This window comes from Hesperophylax consimilis, chromosome 5, assembly GCF_061612785.1.
Source record: "Hesperophylax consimilis isolate HC1 chromosome 5, BYU_Hcon_1.0, whole genome shotgun sequence".
Lineage (NCBI taxonomy): Eukaryota > Metazoa > Arthropoda > Insecta > Trichoptera > Limnephilidae > Hesperophylax > Hesperophylax consimilis.
The window spans coordinates 37180624-37197621 of record NC_142840.1 but is presented as its reverse complement, the minus strand read 5'-3'; positions in this window follow the sequence as shown (position 1 = coordinate 37197621).

Below are 16998 nucleotides of genomic sequence, written 5' to 3'. Positions count from 1 at the left end.
AGGTTTCCTGGTAAATTTAAAGTAAATTATTAATATATTATCATGATGTCGGAACACGTATTCTTGAAAATCAGAACATTTATGCATTACAACGACAGTTATTTGTATCTTCATTAAGGCAAATCGATAAAAAAATCTTAAATTGATGTTTTATTTAAGGCCTGTTAATTTATCGCGAGGGCAAAAATCGGTTTCTCTCAAGAACGGAAGTGCACATGAAGGAAATTACACATGGAGAGAATTACTTAGCACACACTTAAAACACTCTAAAATTTTAACCCACTAAGCTTAGGACAATATTACACAAGCTAGAATTTCACTTACTAATATAACATTGGCAGAATTACACACAGATTGAATTACACACGGACGAAATTACACACGTAGAAAATTACACATGCATACCTACTGGAGTTACCCACGTCGAAAAATCTTTTTCAGTTGGTAGATCGAGCTCACTTAATACGGTTTTCTGCGATTTCCCATATTTCCACAGGCGAATTAGGAGGAATTCCCAAAAAATAAGGCGCAGCTGAATTTCCCTCCCGATCCCAACATAACACAAACAGACACGTATGTTATTGGCTGCTGGTGTTGCTGAAGCTGAAAACATGCAATTTTAGGTAAAAAATGTTTCCCTACCGAGAAAACATGAGGCCTCTAAGTCAGGTAAAATTTTAAACACCCATTTGAGGTACAAATTGTGAGGCCTCAACTATATGTATAAACAACATTAACTTTAAATTCCGTAAATTTAAATGATTCACCACTTAATGAAAATAGAATGCAATGGCAAATAAGAATTAGAAAATCTAAAAAAAAATCGAGCTTACTTACATACCTACTGCTAGCGAGATAAGACTAATACGCAATCCTGCCCTCGGTCTGATAAATGTAATAATCTACATCGGAGTTTGATTGAAATATACCTTCTAATCCACACACAGCATCATAAATGTATTTATTTATTTATTCATGTTCTCCCTAAAACGGTTATACACCACTATATTACGTAGAATATTACAATTTTGTAGTACTTCTAAGAATAAAATGTCGTGGAGACAATTTTACTATTTTGTGATATGCGTAAACTGTCTGAAGTTAAAAATGTCGATCGTACAATGCAAAATCTTTAAGCAGTCGAGTCGCTCTGTTGATTGGCGAGTTCACGATAAAATAGTGCTTGGAATCTCCCACGAGTATGCTTGTTAGGGACATACAAGTTAACCTCTTTCAATATAAGTCGATTAAGTATAATTCCAGAGATTAGCGTAAAACGCGTATCCTTAAAAACATTTTTCGGCTTGCTTCTAAGGTTTTAAAATCGAGCATTCCTGTTAAGAACAAATATGAGTACAGAAATGAATAAAACGTATATTCTCTCATATATAGGTACGGAATAAATTGTAAATTATTATTTTTACCTGTTGTTGTTGATACATTGTACATATTACCTGTTCAACTAACCGAATAGAATAGATCTTACTAACAAGTTACTTATACGCAGCACTTGCATACTGCGAATAACATTATATGCATGGACATTTTGGAGGTCTTGTTTTGAAATTTAAAATGTAGACTATTTATATCAAAAAAAAATTAGCGTCCTTGCGAGAGCTCTGGAGGGGTACCATCAGTTCCTAAAACAGGGCGGGGAAGTGGTGGGCCTCCTTCAGATATGGAAAAAGCCTCTTTTGTACTTTTCTTTTCCAGGATATGGTTTTTTCAGAAGGGGCCTATAATAAAATAAATAAATAAGCAATAAAAGCTGCACTCACTCGGTGTCTTAAGTATAAACAGCATATATGTAAAATAAAGTTTATTTTCATAATTTAATCCATGCGTAATTCTGTCCGTGTGTAATTCTGGTAGTGTAATATCGGTACATAACATTCACGCTTGTGTAATTTCGCCATGTAACCATTTCAACCCTACTTAAAGCAGTATTATTTTTTTTAAATTAACCATCACTTTTGTAAGGTTTCTTTTTGATCTCCCGGTTAATCACACTCAGCCGATCTTCCATAATTTATCTGGTAATACTGTACCTACGTGTACAGTTGACACGTGATATTCCATTTAACCCAAGCCATTGAGTGGATCAATATGACATTTTATTTTTATTACATTACTGGAAATTTTATATCGCGGATCCAATGTATCTTTATTACTTTCTGGAAGTTATTGTCTGAATAAAATGCCATTAATGCCGCAGACAATAAGGCAGCCTCCGATTTCAGACAAATAAATGAGCATTATATACGTCTGGTGTAATCATGAAATAATTTTACCAATAATATAAAAAATACCTTAAGCGTGAAACAAAATAAAATTTTAATAATCTTCTCTTTTTTGGTATAACAATAATTTAAGTTTTTCAAAAGTTGCAGAATTACTTTTTGGCGTCATTTTAATTAAATGCGAAATAAATACTTTGTATTCACCTAATAATAATAATATTCTGGTTCATTTTTATTATCCTGAGAAAGAATCCAAGCCATTGTAAATGTAGATTATAATTAATTAAAAGTGGTGTATACAAAGTATTAAATTTTCAAATAATTAATGATTTATACCTAAAATTGAAATATTCAATCATTGAAGACAATATTCATGACTCTCAAACGACAAATTTGAAAAACAAAAATAAGAAAAAGATTCGGTTGAACCCAAGATCTCTGCCTTGCCGGGGCTTTGCTCTGACACTGATCTAAATCGACCTTATTCACTCGATCGATTTTTGTCATATAATGCCAATTATTTTTTTTTATAATGATAAACTAATGTTTATAAGACAAGATTTTTAAATAAAGTTGATTGTTTACAGGTGAAAAAATATAATAAGCAGTAATTGTTGATTAAAGTACCTACTAGTAAACATTTGTTGTGTTCCCACAAACAGTTCTCCAACTCGTCGTGGAAGGAGATTATAAATAATTGGTTCTTTGTGATAAATCAGGGATTTATTAATACTTCGCGTATTACAATGGTGACTCGATAGTCGACCTAACTAGAAGCTGGCTAATTAAGATCTGAAACAGTAAGTTTGTCTGGGAGCATTCCCACTGGACCTGGCGACTACTGGCCACTGGCTGCCATCTTGCGGACTTCCACGCAAGCTCCATTCACTGCCCTCTATCAGTGAATCTGTGAAGCTCTTACTTCTCAATAATATTGAATTATTTGGCGTTTTAGTCCAGAACACCTAACCGGACATCAGAAGGTGCGGGTTCAATTCCCGTCAGCGGCTTTTATTTTTACTCGGGAGATATTTCAGGCGACTAATTATTGCTTATAATAATTTTTATTATGCCAAGATTTCAAAAACAGTTATAATTTGCCAAATTGATAGAACCAAAAAATAAAGGATAAACGGTGAAATCTAGATGAATTTATTGGCTTTCAACAGCAGTAAGCAGTTTTATATGTTTCCATATTAATATTGTGATGAATGGTATTCTTGAAATAATATGGCTAATGTATATACTCGTATATGACAACAATTGCTCGAGTGATTCAACTTTATCACGTTTAACTGTATCTAACTTCGACTAAGAACTAGCAACATTATCTTAATTTTTTGAACGCAAATTTTTACTGTATGATTGCAAGATTCTACCCGAACTAAATGCAATTTAAATAGTGTCTTAGATAAATATATCAATTTTATTTTAGTGTGTGACACTTATTGACTTTTTTCACAAGTCTATATATATATATATATAGATATTTACTTTTATACTTTTAGATCCCTGAGGCGTGTGTGTAGTGAAACCATGTATGATCTTGTGACATAAATGTAGAGATCCGCAAAGAGTGCAAGGCTGATGTAAGCGTAATGAGTAAGATCAAGAAAATAACGCTTAGATGGTTTGGGCATGTAGAGCGAATGAGCGAAGAAAGGAGGGTAAGAAGAATATATGAAAAGCAATATTACTCCCACCTGAAAGTATGCTAAAGGCGTACCGTTGATAGCTTCGCTGTAACTTCTTCCTCTCTCTTATTAACGACACACATATAAAAAGAGAGGATACAACGGAGCTTTCAGCGGCTTGTGTTTGTAATGTGTTACAATGATGTTCCTCTCGATTTCCCTTTGTCTCACACGGTATACATACTACCGATAGCTCGGTCATTATCTCTCCCTCTATCTCACAAGCGACGAACGTGTCAGAAGAGGTTACGGTTTGGGCATGTAGAGCGAATGAGCGAAGAAAGGAGGGTAAGAAGAATATATGATTCAAATGTGAATGGTAGCAGAAGTCGGGGACGCCTGAGGAAGACATGGCACGACCAAGTGAATCAGATACTTGAGTCGGGCCATGTCAATAATTGAAGAGTGTGTATGAATGTGAATGGACAAGGAGAGTGTGCCAATACCGAGTTGTTTGGTGGTATGTCCTCTCTTCCTACCCCTGCGGGTAAACGACGTGATGGTTAGTTAATTTTATATAAATATTTTTTTGTAATAACTTCATAATTTAAAGCTCAGATTGTAATAATTCATAATTGAAAAAAATATTAACGACTTAATAAATGACGAATATGAAAAATTAGAAAAAGTTTTGGTCCCATTTAGGAATTGAACCCAGGAGTTCAGCTTTGACGGGACTTTGCTCAAAAATAATTTTTGTATTCGGCTGATTTGATAGCAGGGCCTAAATTAATTTCTAAAAATCTTAGAGTTATTTATTAATTTATTCACAATATTATATGACAAAATTAAAACAATAAATAAGTTATTTGTGTTATAATGTAATAAATAATGACATCACAAGTGATAAGCTTTCAGAAGAAATTTTCTTCGAAAAATTAATAAATAACTCACTAACATCACTAAGACAGTCCTTTATCGAGATTAGCTGCTTAACAATTTAAGCGAAAGAGTAAAATTATTTAAAAAATAAAAATTATAAATAATTAGTGTTCTTTGTAGAAATCCTGATAAGGGAAATATTAGTTTTGAAACATGTTGATAATTTTTATTAAATAGTTGTGTAAACAAATTTTGTTGTTTTATTTAATTGAAAGGACGCCAAAATATATATCTTTTAACCGTTCAGGCCTATTGAACACGGCTTCAGTGGTCGAGGGATATATTTAATTTGAGTAATTAACGATTTACTCAAATAAAATAATAAATTATGTTCAGTGGCAATTTATTTTGAAGGTTATAACCATCTAAGTAATATATTATTGAAGAAGAAGATAATACCAATATATCTAAATGAAATATAAAACAGTACAAGACACAGAAAAATAATATATTTGCCGCACGTTCCAAAGTGGAAGATATTCTCATTATTGCCCTGGCGTAAGTTTCTGAGGTAGTTATTTTACCTACGTGTATTTTTTATTAGCAACTTTATAACCTGCAGATAATTCCCAACGTATCATTAAAAATAATGCGGCCAATCACGGAAAAAAAGTAGGAAATGATGGCAATTACCTGTGATCTGGACAGTGCCATAAAAATGATAACCACAGTGAACAAGCTGTTTGAAACACTGGCTAGTGACTAGTGGCCAGGAATTCCCCATACCCTGTACCGTTTGAGCATCGTTAGTTCCCTATAAAGAGATGGCGGGTTTGGTTCCCCGTTACGAGTATTGCTTCAGTTATGACGACTGCTCTAGAACCACTCGTGTTAACCTGTAAAACTGTGTAGGCTTGATAATCAAACCTCTTTGTAATGCGGCTTTACAATTAAACCACTCGTAATAAACGTGAAATAAGTTAAACAGTTGAGTCAGTAACCCCTCGGGCATAGGCATAGACTTGGGCAATAACCCAAACTAATGAATCCATCTGGAGCCAGTAAAAATATGGCAACACCGATTGGGGTATGTTGAGAGGCTGAATGTATAAGCGATGGAAAGGAGACGGAAAAGAGGAACAAGCTATTCAGAGTTGTTCACCAAACACGGCTAAAGCCATTTCAACCAGCACGTTTCAATTCTGAATGGTGGTCTTTCACAAGCGTGAACTGGGCGTATATTACACAGTGGAACGTGCCGTAAATATACTAATAGTTCCCATTACATCTTTAAAAAATCATTACATGCAAAATGGAACATCATTAAAAAGTACATAATATAATATATGACTAAATGGTTAAATGGTTTAAAAGCACCTACCTACCTATTGACTAGTTTAACTCACCTGAAGATGAAAATTTTTTGTCCATTACTACTAGATTTAAAAATACACACAGAGGCCTGTTTAGGCATACCCTTTGACTTCTCCAACTAGTCCCTCGACCCATCGGCTTGCGCCGCACTGAGAGGGATATATTCATATGTTCGTTACTTCTGGACACACCGATTTCTAGATTCCTACCTAACCCTTATACCTTTTACCTTCCCAGAACGTATTCTCCTTCCTTTCCTTGATAAATACCCTCCACACAGCACATCAAAAGATGAGATAGGCCCAGAGGGAAATTATTTTCCTCAGTCCTTCCTGTGTGGGTTTGGTTTAAAAAATAAAATATAATTGCAATAACGTAAATACGACATTAGTTTTCCGCAATAATATATCGAGTTACGGTAAAAACTTTCCTTTATTTCCGTGAACCTAAAAAGTTTGTTTTTAACCTGGCCTCGAGTGCCAACTGTGTATAAAAGGTATTCCTCCCCACGTAATGATCTCATTATTGACGTCTCGTCAATGCTACCTCTCATCAGTTTTTCCCGTTGCGGAGAATAGGAGAGGAAGGAGAGACGGGGAGTAAAAACGAGATTGCAATTGATCCGATATGTTTGTAATTATGCTAGATTAATGGATTAACCCCCAACGCTCAAATTTTTTTTTTTAGTTAAATATGTTAATTAAAATAATAAGATGGGCAGGTACTACGATATAACCAACTTGATAAAACTTTGTGAGGCTACAAGTTTCAAGGGTCATCTTGGCCACAATATTTTTTTTTTTTTTTAAAAAGAAAGACAAACATTCCCAGGTTACGAATAACCCAACAATGTTTGAAAATCTCCTACTACCACCACAGAAAGCCGAAAATGTTGCTTGTGTTGTGATGGAGGACTTAGCCAATGGTTTCAACACTGTGCCACGGAGTTTAATAATACTTAATAATAATAAAAAATAATGTTTTCCTCAGGGTTCGCAGGGGTAGTGCAATGTAATTCCATAATTTAGAGTAAAAAATAAGAAAACAGAAAAAAATATACATTCATTAGAAATGATTCAAATGGTCGTTTACGGAGGATATCTGTCCGTCTCCAGAGGAGAACCCCATCCACGTATTGATGACACAAGAGTCCCCTACTGAATTGTGGTCAGTGGGTGATACTGAGAATATAGATAGAGTATATTAGCTTCTCATGCGGTGGCGGAGAAGTACTTTGAGAGAGTGCACTTGTCCTTCCAAGAACATTTTATCTTAATAACATCAGTATCTTAATTTAAGGTGATGCAATACGTAGTAATGCAAAATCATGTGTTTTTGGTTTGATAATGTGGTCGCCTAGAAATGTTTCAGATGCTTTAATTAAATAATGCGAGTAGAATACATCTTGACCTTTGAAAAAATCGAGTATTTTTATATAAGTCTTCTTATAAGCCCAGAAAAAAATTAGGTATAGGCCTATGAAAACTGCTTTAAAGTTCAAAATCTCCTACTTACGAACCCATTTTCGGTTATGGTTTTATTGTATAATGTGGAAAATTAAGTTATTTATGAAATGATCGAAATTTTTTTTAATAATAATGCCTGAACATCCACAAAATAAAATAAAAGGCACTTTTTGGCCATGTTTTTTTCTTGCATAAATCAAAACAGGCGGATGGTGTTAAGCGGGAATTTAAACCTTATCGCCATCTACGTAAGGGTTATTATTAATAGCGGCTCAATTTAAAATATTACACGACGTAGTGCATCGCCTTAAGCATTATTATAAGTGACCTTTAGCATACGCCATATAAATTACATTTATTATAAAGCAGTGTTATCCACAATTCTGGCGTATACAGCGATGTGCAGAATGCGTTGAAAAGTACTCGTATTATGGTAGGTAAAGGGATACATAAAATAATTAAGTTTATAATAATAAATTACATGTACGACATGGAAGTACGTAGAAGAAGAACTTGGGAACGTGCCAGACACTGCAAAATCAAATTTTATATGTTCGTGTATATATTTTCATCGTATTAGTCAACCGTCACCGTTACCAGCTGCTGTCTAACCATTGCTGGATGAAGAGCTCCATTGGCAGATTCCTCTCTTCTGAATCCATTTTTTTTGTCAACTTAACGAATCTTGGAAATTCAGCAGTATTTGGAAAAAAATAATATTTTTGGGCAGCATAAGTTCAATTGTTTGTCTAAATTGGTGTGCTCATTCCATTTCATTTGAATATTTTTTACAGTTAATGTCATCAATTTCCTGTATTCATTGTCATAATATCAAAATGTTACAAAAAATATAACACATTCAAATAATTATTTCTACGTGAGAATAAAAGCTGCCTACTTTTTTTTAAACAGAATAAGTAACGATTCTCGATGAGACGTACCATATAATTGGACATTAGCATGGTATGGTGAAACTCTCGACACCTTCAACGATATTGAATAACAAATGATTCAATTTTACGCGAACACACCCGACGTTTATTTGGCTCCCGCCAAGGGTAACGAACCGAAGCTTTTTGATTGTGTTCGAACATTCGTCTATGTTCGGATATGCGCCCTTGTTCGAATATTCACTTGTTTGAGGATCGGGTGGCCCGTGACTGTAACGAACCACCTCGTTATATTAATAAGGGTGAGATTCCTTTACGTGGGCACTTCTAACTTCCAACCTCGGCTTCAAATATTGTTTAGGTGTTTGAAATTGGACTGTTTTAATGGTGATTTCTTATATTATTTTTGCATTGATGGCACTTGATGAAGCGTTCTTTAATATGAAATACCTGGAAAGAAATCGTTTTCGCTTGTTAAAAATACTATTTAAACATGGTGTAATTACCCATAACAGCTATTACTAAATTAACTAAAAAAATGCTTATCTTTATTATTGTCCGAATGCTGATTCAATGGCCTGTTCTCGAGGTCTAGCGCGGACGATCGATAAAACTCTATGTCAATACGAAATTGACTCGTCGCCATCTATGGTCAATTATCGATATTTGTGAGCACGGCCAACGAGTGATCAGAAATATTCCGATCGATTTTAGCGCGGCCTCGATAGTATCAAATATGCATTTGTTAACTGTAAATGTACACATAATTGTCACGCAGAATTACTCGCTTATTAACAAAGGAAGGTGAACTAACGAAGCTCATAGAAAGCTCAAATTTATTAAAAAATTTACGTAACTGAATGAAGTTACATAAAAAAAATTACATTCCGAAACTTCTAACTGTATGAAGTTAGACGTTTCGTAATGTCGATTCATAGATAATATCTCAAATGTTGCTAGCGTATGTCAATTTATTACGTTTGTAATATCGATTTGGCTATCAATAACGCAATCGTGCTCGGAAAATCGTTATAGGACCCTCGAGAATGTCGTAGAGCGCGATACCAGAGTCGAAATTACCAACGAATGAACGTAACGCGAGTATGGTATGTGTACTGTCACCCCGGGAACACCTCTACCATAAGTCACCCCAAGTGGTTACCTATTTTTAGTGACTTAGCAGAGAGCCCGGGTACGTGGGTTGCGGTTTGTCTAGGTCTTCGCTGCGAATGCGTCTGCTTGGCAACTGCGTTGCGGTCCGGTTCGGGAGAGGCCGGTTGAGGGAAACCTTTGAACCTCGCCTTGCTTCAGATGGTTGTGGTGATGTTTCCATCTTCGTTACATCATTCTTATTGAAAAATAATACAAACCGGTACCACTTTTGATGTTGGTAGTAGGAGAAATTCAAATCCTGTCGTAAATCTCTTTTTTTCTAGTGCGTGGTTTTGCTAATGAATAGGTAAAATATTACTGGAGCCGGGCGGCTATCCAATTTCAAAACCTAGTAAGGGATTGTTCAATTTTGTAAAAGATAAGTTTTAATAATCTGGATACAGTCGCCATCTATGTATTGTTTGAATAGTTAATTATTAGAAATGGTGTGAATCTGTGCTAACATTTTTAGAGCTCTAATATGTCGATAAACAGTTGCCTTCTTTTTCATTGTGTATATCAACAACTGTCAATGGATTAGTATTTTTAATCTATAAATGGCCTGTTCCCAGTCTAAAAGTGTTCTTTCGTTCAGAAATCTATTACAGTAAACAGTGTTTAGCTGTACAAGGGTCGGGGCCCGTTATCAATAAATTGTTATTGTTAACGTAAATATTATAAAAAGCATGTTTTGTGATTCATAATAAAAAAAGTTAACAAAGACACAAGTGTTTCCAGTAAAGTCCAAAACCAGAAAAATATACAAGGATATTTTTTTAAACTTCATGTTTTGGCCTTCCTGAACATTTTCCGTTAAAACAATTAGTTACTAGGTTTTGAAAACGTATATTCGTGGGTATATAACGTATATGATGCAGGAAATAATTGAATTTCTTCGGGTTGGTTCCTACTGGACGCTCAGATGGTTTGGGCATATCGAGCAAATGAACAAATAAAGGAGTATAAGGAGAGTATATGACGCAAATGTGGATGGTAGAAGAAATCGGGGACGCTTGAGGAAAACGTGACACGACCAAGTTAATCAGATACTGAAGTCAGGTCATTTCAAGAGTCAGAATTTATTTATTTATTTATACTGGGTTTTTACAGACGATCTCACTTACGTGAGAACAATCCAGGTATAAAAACCCAGTTAACATACAAATACACATACAAAGACACATTAATTCTCATATACCTAAATAAAGATTAAAATATAAAACAAATTAAAATTAAAAATAAATATGAAATACAAATATTACAAAAAAGTAAGAGACGCAAGTAATACATAATATAATCAGCGCGACTAATTATTTAACAATGGCAGAATTTTTTTTTCTGAATTCATACAAAATATATACTTCAGCACACTCAATCTTATTGTACAGTATACTTATCTGGGTCAGAGGGCTAAAATAGGCGATATTATTTTTGAAAATATTTAGGTGAAAAATGCTATGGTGTCTTAAACAATGGGAATTGGGGACATTTATTTCAATATTGCTAAGACATAATGAGGTATCAAGATGGCCGTGGATAATAAGGAAGTTGAGTCAATTTTTTTTATTTTTTTATCAATGTTCGCATTCAAACTTAAATAGAAGTATTTTTTTTTTAAAGTTTGTTTTCATAGTTAAATTAATTCTCAAAGTTTGAATTTTATTAAGATCGCCAAAACGAGCGGAATCGGAGCGGTAGGAGGCGGGGTGTGGGTGTGACGTCATTCAAAATGTGAGAACCACGTCGCTTAAACATTTTGTATGGAAAAAATTTAATTCTTCAATAAGGAATTCCAGTAATTTTTTTACCAATGTTAACCGTCTATTAGAATTGATATTATAAAAAAAAAAAGAAAATTGATTAAGTTTTCATAGTTCAATTAATATTTTAAGTTAGAATATTTGCTTCTCCCGCCCAGCACGGTATTGCCGTCGCTATTTGTTAACGTGCCCAGCGCCAATTCAGGACGCCGCGCAGAAAAGTAAAGACCAAAAGTAAAATAACGGCTTACTGCCCAGTTCACTGTGAGACTTTTCTGCGCGGCGGCCTGAAGTGTATCACATGTAATGTGACATGCATAATAATAAAAACTTCTAAGCGATGCAATAAATAACATATTATTATAAAGCACTATACGAATATGAATCTTTATAAATCCATTTCGTATAATAATAACAACAAATACCTACATATATTTGACAATAGATGGGAGCTATTTTTTTCACATAGATCCTATTGACAAAGGGGTTTCTCCGGGTTTTCAGCAGTGCCTTATTATATGGTAAACAAAATATGAAATATTTAAAAGCCATCACCACATTATAATATATATTATAATGAGTAGAGAATAATTATTAGAGACCGGATTATATGCATTTGCATATTTGCATATGCAAATGCATATTTAGACCCTTTTCAGCGGTAGTTGCATATTTTAGCAAATAATTTGAGATCTTGCATATTTACGCTTGATATCGTTCAGATGCCTCACATAGCGACACTATAGACGTCAGATAGCAAAGCGCGCGGCCAGCGAAGCTGAGCGAAGAACTGATAACTGATCTTACTGATCGCTACGGCCGGCGGCCGGAGCGGGGGGAACCTCTCTCATCTTCGCCTGCGCTCGCGCCTAATTGGCTTAATTCGGCTAATTGCCGAAAACAATTCATTCATTAGTATGAGGGGTGATTTGGTATATTTTTATGGTAATTCAGTGAATTGCGAATTTTGTTTTTGACTGGTCGCACGCGCTGTTCTTTAGAGTTTCGTCTAGTGTTTTGTTTGTTTGCACGAAGTTGTACATTGTGAAAGTGAACCATGCCCCCTGATAAAAAAGTGCCCATACGTGGATAGCTGAATATCCTGGAATATTTACATAAGACGGAAAAGTTTTATACTGCCGAGTTTGCGAGAAAAACATTTCTAGCACAAAAAAGTTCCAAATAGACCAGCATGTCAAAACCAGTGTTCATATCGCAGGTGTGCAGAAGAAGGGCCCACGACAACAAGTTTTTACAGTGGCAAGTAGCAGTAACAGTGAAGTAACCTCCAAAGGTAAACAAAAAAATCACTTTAGCATGGATCTATGTGAAGCATTTCTTGCAAGCAATATCCCTCCATACAAACTGACAAATCCTGCCTTGAAGGATTTTCTCAGAAAATATTGCATAAATCAAAATATACCGGATGAATCTACTTTACGTAAAAATTACATACCATCAATTTATCTACATGTGCTGGAAGAAATACGCAATGAACTCAAGGATAACATCATATGGATTTCAGCTGACGAAACCACCGACACTTGCGGCCGTTACATTGCAAATTTGATTGTTGGTGCATTAAAACTTGAACCTTCACCTTCCTATTTGGTGGCCTGCAGAGAACTTGAAAAGGCAAATCATTCTACGATCGCCAGATTTGTGAATGAGGGTATAAAAAAAAAAATCCTGAATCTTCTGCCGATGAAAATGTGTATGTGTTGCTTTCAGATGCTGCCCCCTATATGATCAAAGCAGGCAAAGCCCTCCAAGTATTTTATCCCAATTTGATTCATGTGACGTGTTTTGCTCACGGAATTCACAGACTCGCCGAAGAAGTGAGATCCACGTTTGCGAATGTAAATAACCTGATTTCATCAGCAAAGAAAGTGTTTCTTAAGGCGCCTGCTCGTATAAAGGCCTACAAAGAAAAACTGCCAAATATCCATTTACCTCCTGAGCCAGTAATAACACGTTGGGGTACATGGATCGAAGCTGCGATGTTTTACCATGAACATTTTGAAGCCATCAAGGGTGTTATCAATGACTTCGATAGTACAGAGGCTTTGGCAGTTTTCCAGTGCAAAGAATCGTTTGATGACGCCAGTATTAAAAAAAACCTAGCTATGATTACCACTCATTTTGCCTACATACCTGCAAGTATAAAAACGCTTGAAACTCATGGATTGGCGTTGAATGCATCTATTCAGGTTATGAAGGAAATTCGCCTTATGAATTCCTCGTTGCCAAAGCTATTCCCGAGTAAACTCAAAGAAAATTTTGAAAACATACTCAATAATAACCCAGGGTTTGAACCTTTGTGCCAAATTGATAACTTCATCAACGGGGCAGGTGAAATTTTGCCCGGAACAATAAGTTCAAAAATCGCACCCAATTTTAAATTCTGTCCAGCCACATCAGAAGACGTAGAACGTTCCTTTTCCGCTTACAAAAATATATTAAGCGATCGTAGACACAATTTGTCTACAGAACATTTAGAACAGTACTTAGTCATATACGTTTTTAAAGGTAAATTCTAAATTTTATTGTTAAATACATTTTATAATTGATATTTTCGAAAATATAATTGTTATCCTTGAGAACTAATAGCTTACTAAAATAAAAAAATATGTAAAAATACGACTTCCTGTATTATTTCATGTTGCATATTTTGACCCTTTTTATGGATTTTCGTGCATATTTTAGCTGTTTTTATTGCATATTTGCATGCATATTTTGGGCTATTTTTGTTGCATATAATCCGGTCTCTAATAATTATCATGTCATGCGAAATCAATAAATATACCTGGTAAATGTCAGATGGGTAGAATTCGCAATGATTATTATACTGTAAAATATTATTAGACGGCCTATTAGACGGCCGGCATAGTCCAGTGGTAACGCATTGGACTGCCATTCCGAAGGTCGCGGGTTCGAACCCGGCGTGCGCAAATAAATTTTATTTGATTAATTTGTGTTATTTCACAATTAATTAATTAAAATAATATATAGTATATTTGCGGCACGTTCCAGAGTGGAAGATACTACCAGTATCGCCCTGGTGTAAGACCACCATTCAGAATTGAAACGTTGCTCCAAATGGCTTTAGCCGTGTTTGGTGACTAGATCTGAATAGCCAGGTACTTCCCCACCTTCCTCTTTCCCTTCCCCACTTACCTTCAGCCTCACAACATCCTCCAATTGGGGATGCCATAGTCTCACTGGCTCCAGACGGGAGCAGTTGGGACTATCGTGAGGTATTCACTATAAAAAAAAATTTAAAAAAAAATGAACACAATTAATAATTTGATATACTTACTTGGAAGCTTTAACTCCACGACCGGCTGTGATTTGACCCAAATAAACGTTTGGCCTATACACCTCTCTCATCTAAACCGACCATCTCTCATGTAATAGAAAGAGATGCACCATAGACTTTGCGGTAACGCGTTCTACGTACAGCCACGATACAATACATGTGACGTCAGATTTCTTTCGACCAATCGTGGAGCGTATTCAGTTTATTGCTATTTAATGCTATTTCAAGAACGTTTAACTAATTCTAAGAATAATAATATAGAAATATATTTATATATTTAGAATCGATATTTTTTGATCTACATGAACATATTTTTTATATTTTTGTTATTTGTTTTTGGGGTATTATGCCGTGTTGCGCTAACTCCTTCTTTAGCCAACGTTTCGGACAGCATTGCATCATAAGACATCTGCCCTGATGATGGACACTGCAATGCTGTCCGAAACGTTGGCTAAAGAAGGAGTTAGCGCAACACGGCATAATACCCCAAAAACAAATAACAAAAATACTTTTGGCCGTGAAAATCTTAAATCATATATTTTTTATAAGTCAAAATATTTTTCACTCAACTTCCTTATTTTATACAAACAGTCAGTCAATTGTCTTCTTATTTTAAGTGTATTAATCTTAAAGTATTCACGACGTGCGTCGTACGATCTGAGATGGTTATGTACTCCACATTTGAAAGATAATAGTCTAAGCATTTTTTTTAACCGATTCTATAATGTTTTCATACTTGCAGTGATGTGGATTCCAAATCAGTGCTTCCATATTCAAGTTTACTTCCAATTAAGGCATAGTAAAGGGTTAGAATTGAAGGGAGGGTTAGAATAATAGAAGAGTGCAAAGATTTATGTATTTTATTCGATTTGTCTATATTGTTAATAACATTACAGATTGGGGTTTAGGTCGTTATAATTGTTTTACAATAAAGAAAATTATGGAGACGTCCTCGAGAGTGAGACTCTGGTATAAATATATTTATTTGAGCCAAAATCTCATTGTTAGATATCCAACCGTTTAGTAAAAGATATAAATATATTTAATCAGCGCAACACCTCTACGTCTCTAAGGAGTGGTAATTGGTCATGCCCAGCATCTAAATAGATGGGTAAAGCCAGGGGTAATATCCGTGGAGACGTAATAATAAAGATCTTAGAAAATTGTACTCTTTCAATGCACAAAATGATTGAGTTTTTCTCCAATACATTTAAAACTAGTGTGTTGTATAATATCCAATGGAATGTATCGGCAGCATCTCCTATCCTCTTCCTATTTTCCTCTTCCTCTCCCCTTCCTTTAACACCAAATTAATTTTAAGATGCTAAAACTTCATTTCTAATGCACTTTAACATAAGAAACTTCTGTGGCTTGACTTCAGTTAACTTGTATATTTATATCTATCATTGCATATTATATAAAAGTTGTTTGTTTCTTACAAAATAAATAAATAAATATCCTCAACTTATGTGCGTTGTGAAAAGAATAAAAATTTTTAATTACGAAGCCAAGAAGCTTGATACTCTGCTAATTAAATCGTTGATGTATTGCTGAAAAGTTAATTTATTGTCATAAATACCCCCAAGATCTTTGAATCGGCTAAGCGTTTGAAAATAATTTCATAACCAACAACTTACTGATTTTTTAAACTTGTATAAGAGACGTATTGCATTTAGGTGTACTGAAGCTTATGTTGTTTTTTGGCCCATTTTAAGACACGGTGGATTTAACGTTGAAGAAGAATGCAGTTAAGACGATTTTTAATTGATCGATACAGTTTCAAGTCATTTGCAAAAGTTAAATAGTGTGAATGAATGGAGACTAATTGATTTATGAGAAATATGAAGATGATATATGAGATGATGTATGAATGTGAATGAGGCAAGAAGTGTGTGACATGACCGAGGTGTTTGGCGGTCCGTTCTCTTTGGTTAGTTCATTTATACAACTAGAATTTATCGTAATTTTTTGGAGGTAGGTATTACCTTTTTATTGATGTTATTATTTTGTTTTGCTCAAAATATTTATTAAAGAGAATGATTAATTCTTACCAACTAGGTATATGTTGAAGTTTTAAGTTCTTCCGAAACTGCCACTATCCCTTAATTGGCTCCCATTCCTCCCAAACTTGAGGGAGATTCGGGCGCTGAAGCTTCTCTTCGAGGAAACAATTACCATCGGTGACCGTTTTAGATCACATTGTTTGCTCTGTGATTTAATAAGGGACCATCAATGCTGATCAAATTTCAAACTGGTCGGCAAGTTTTAAATTAATTTGGAA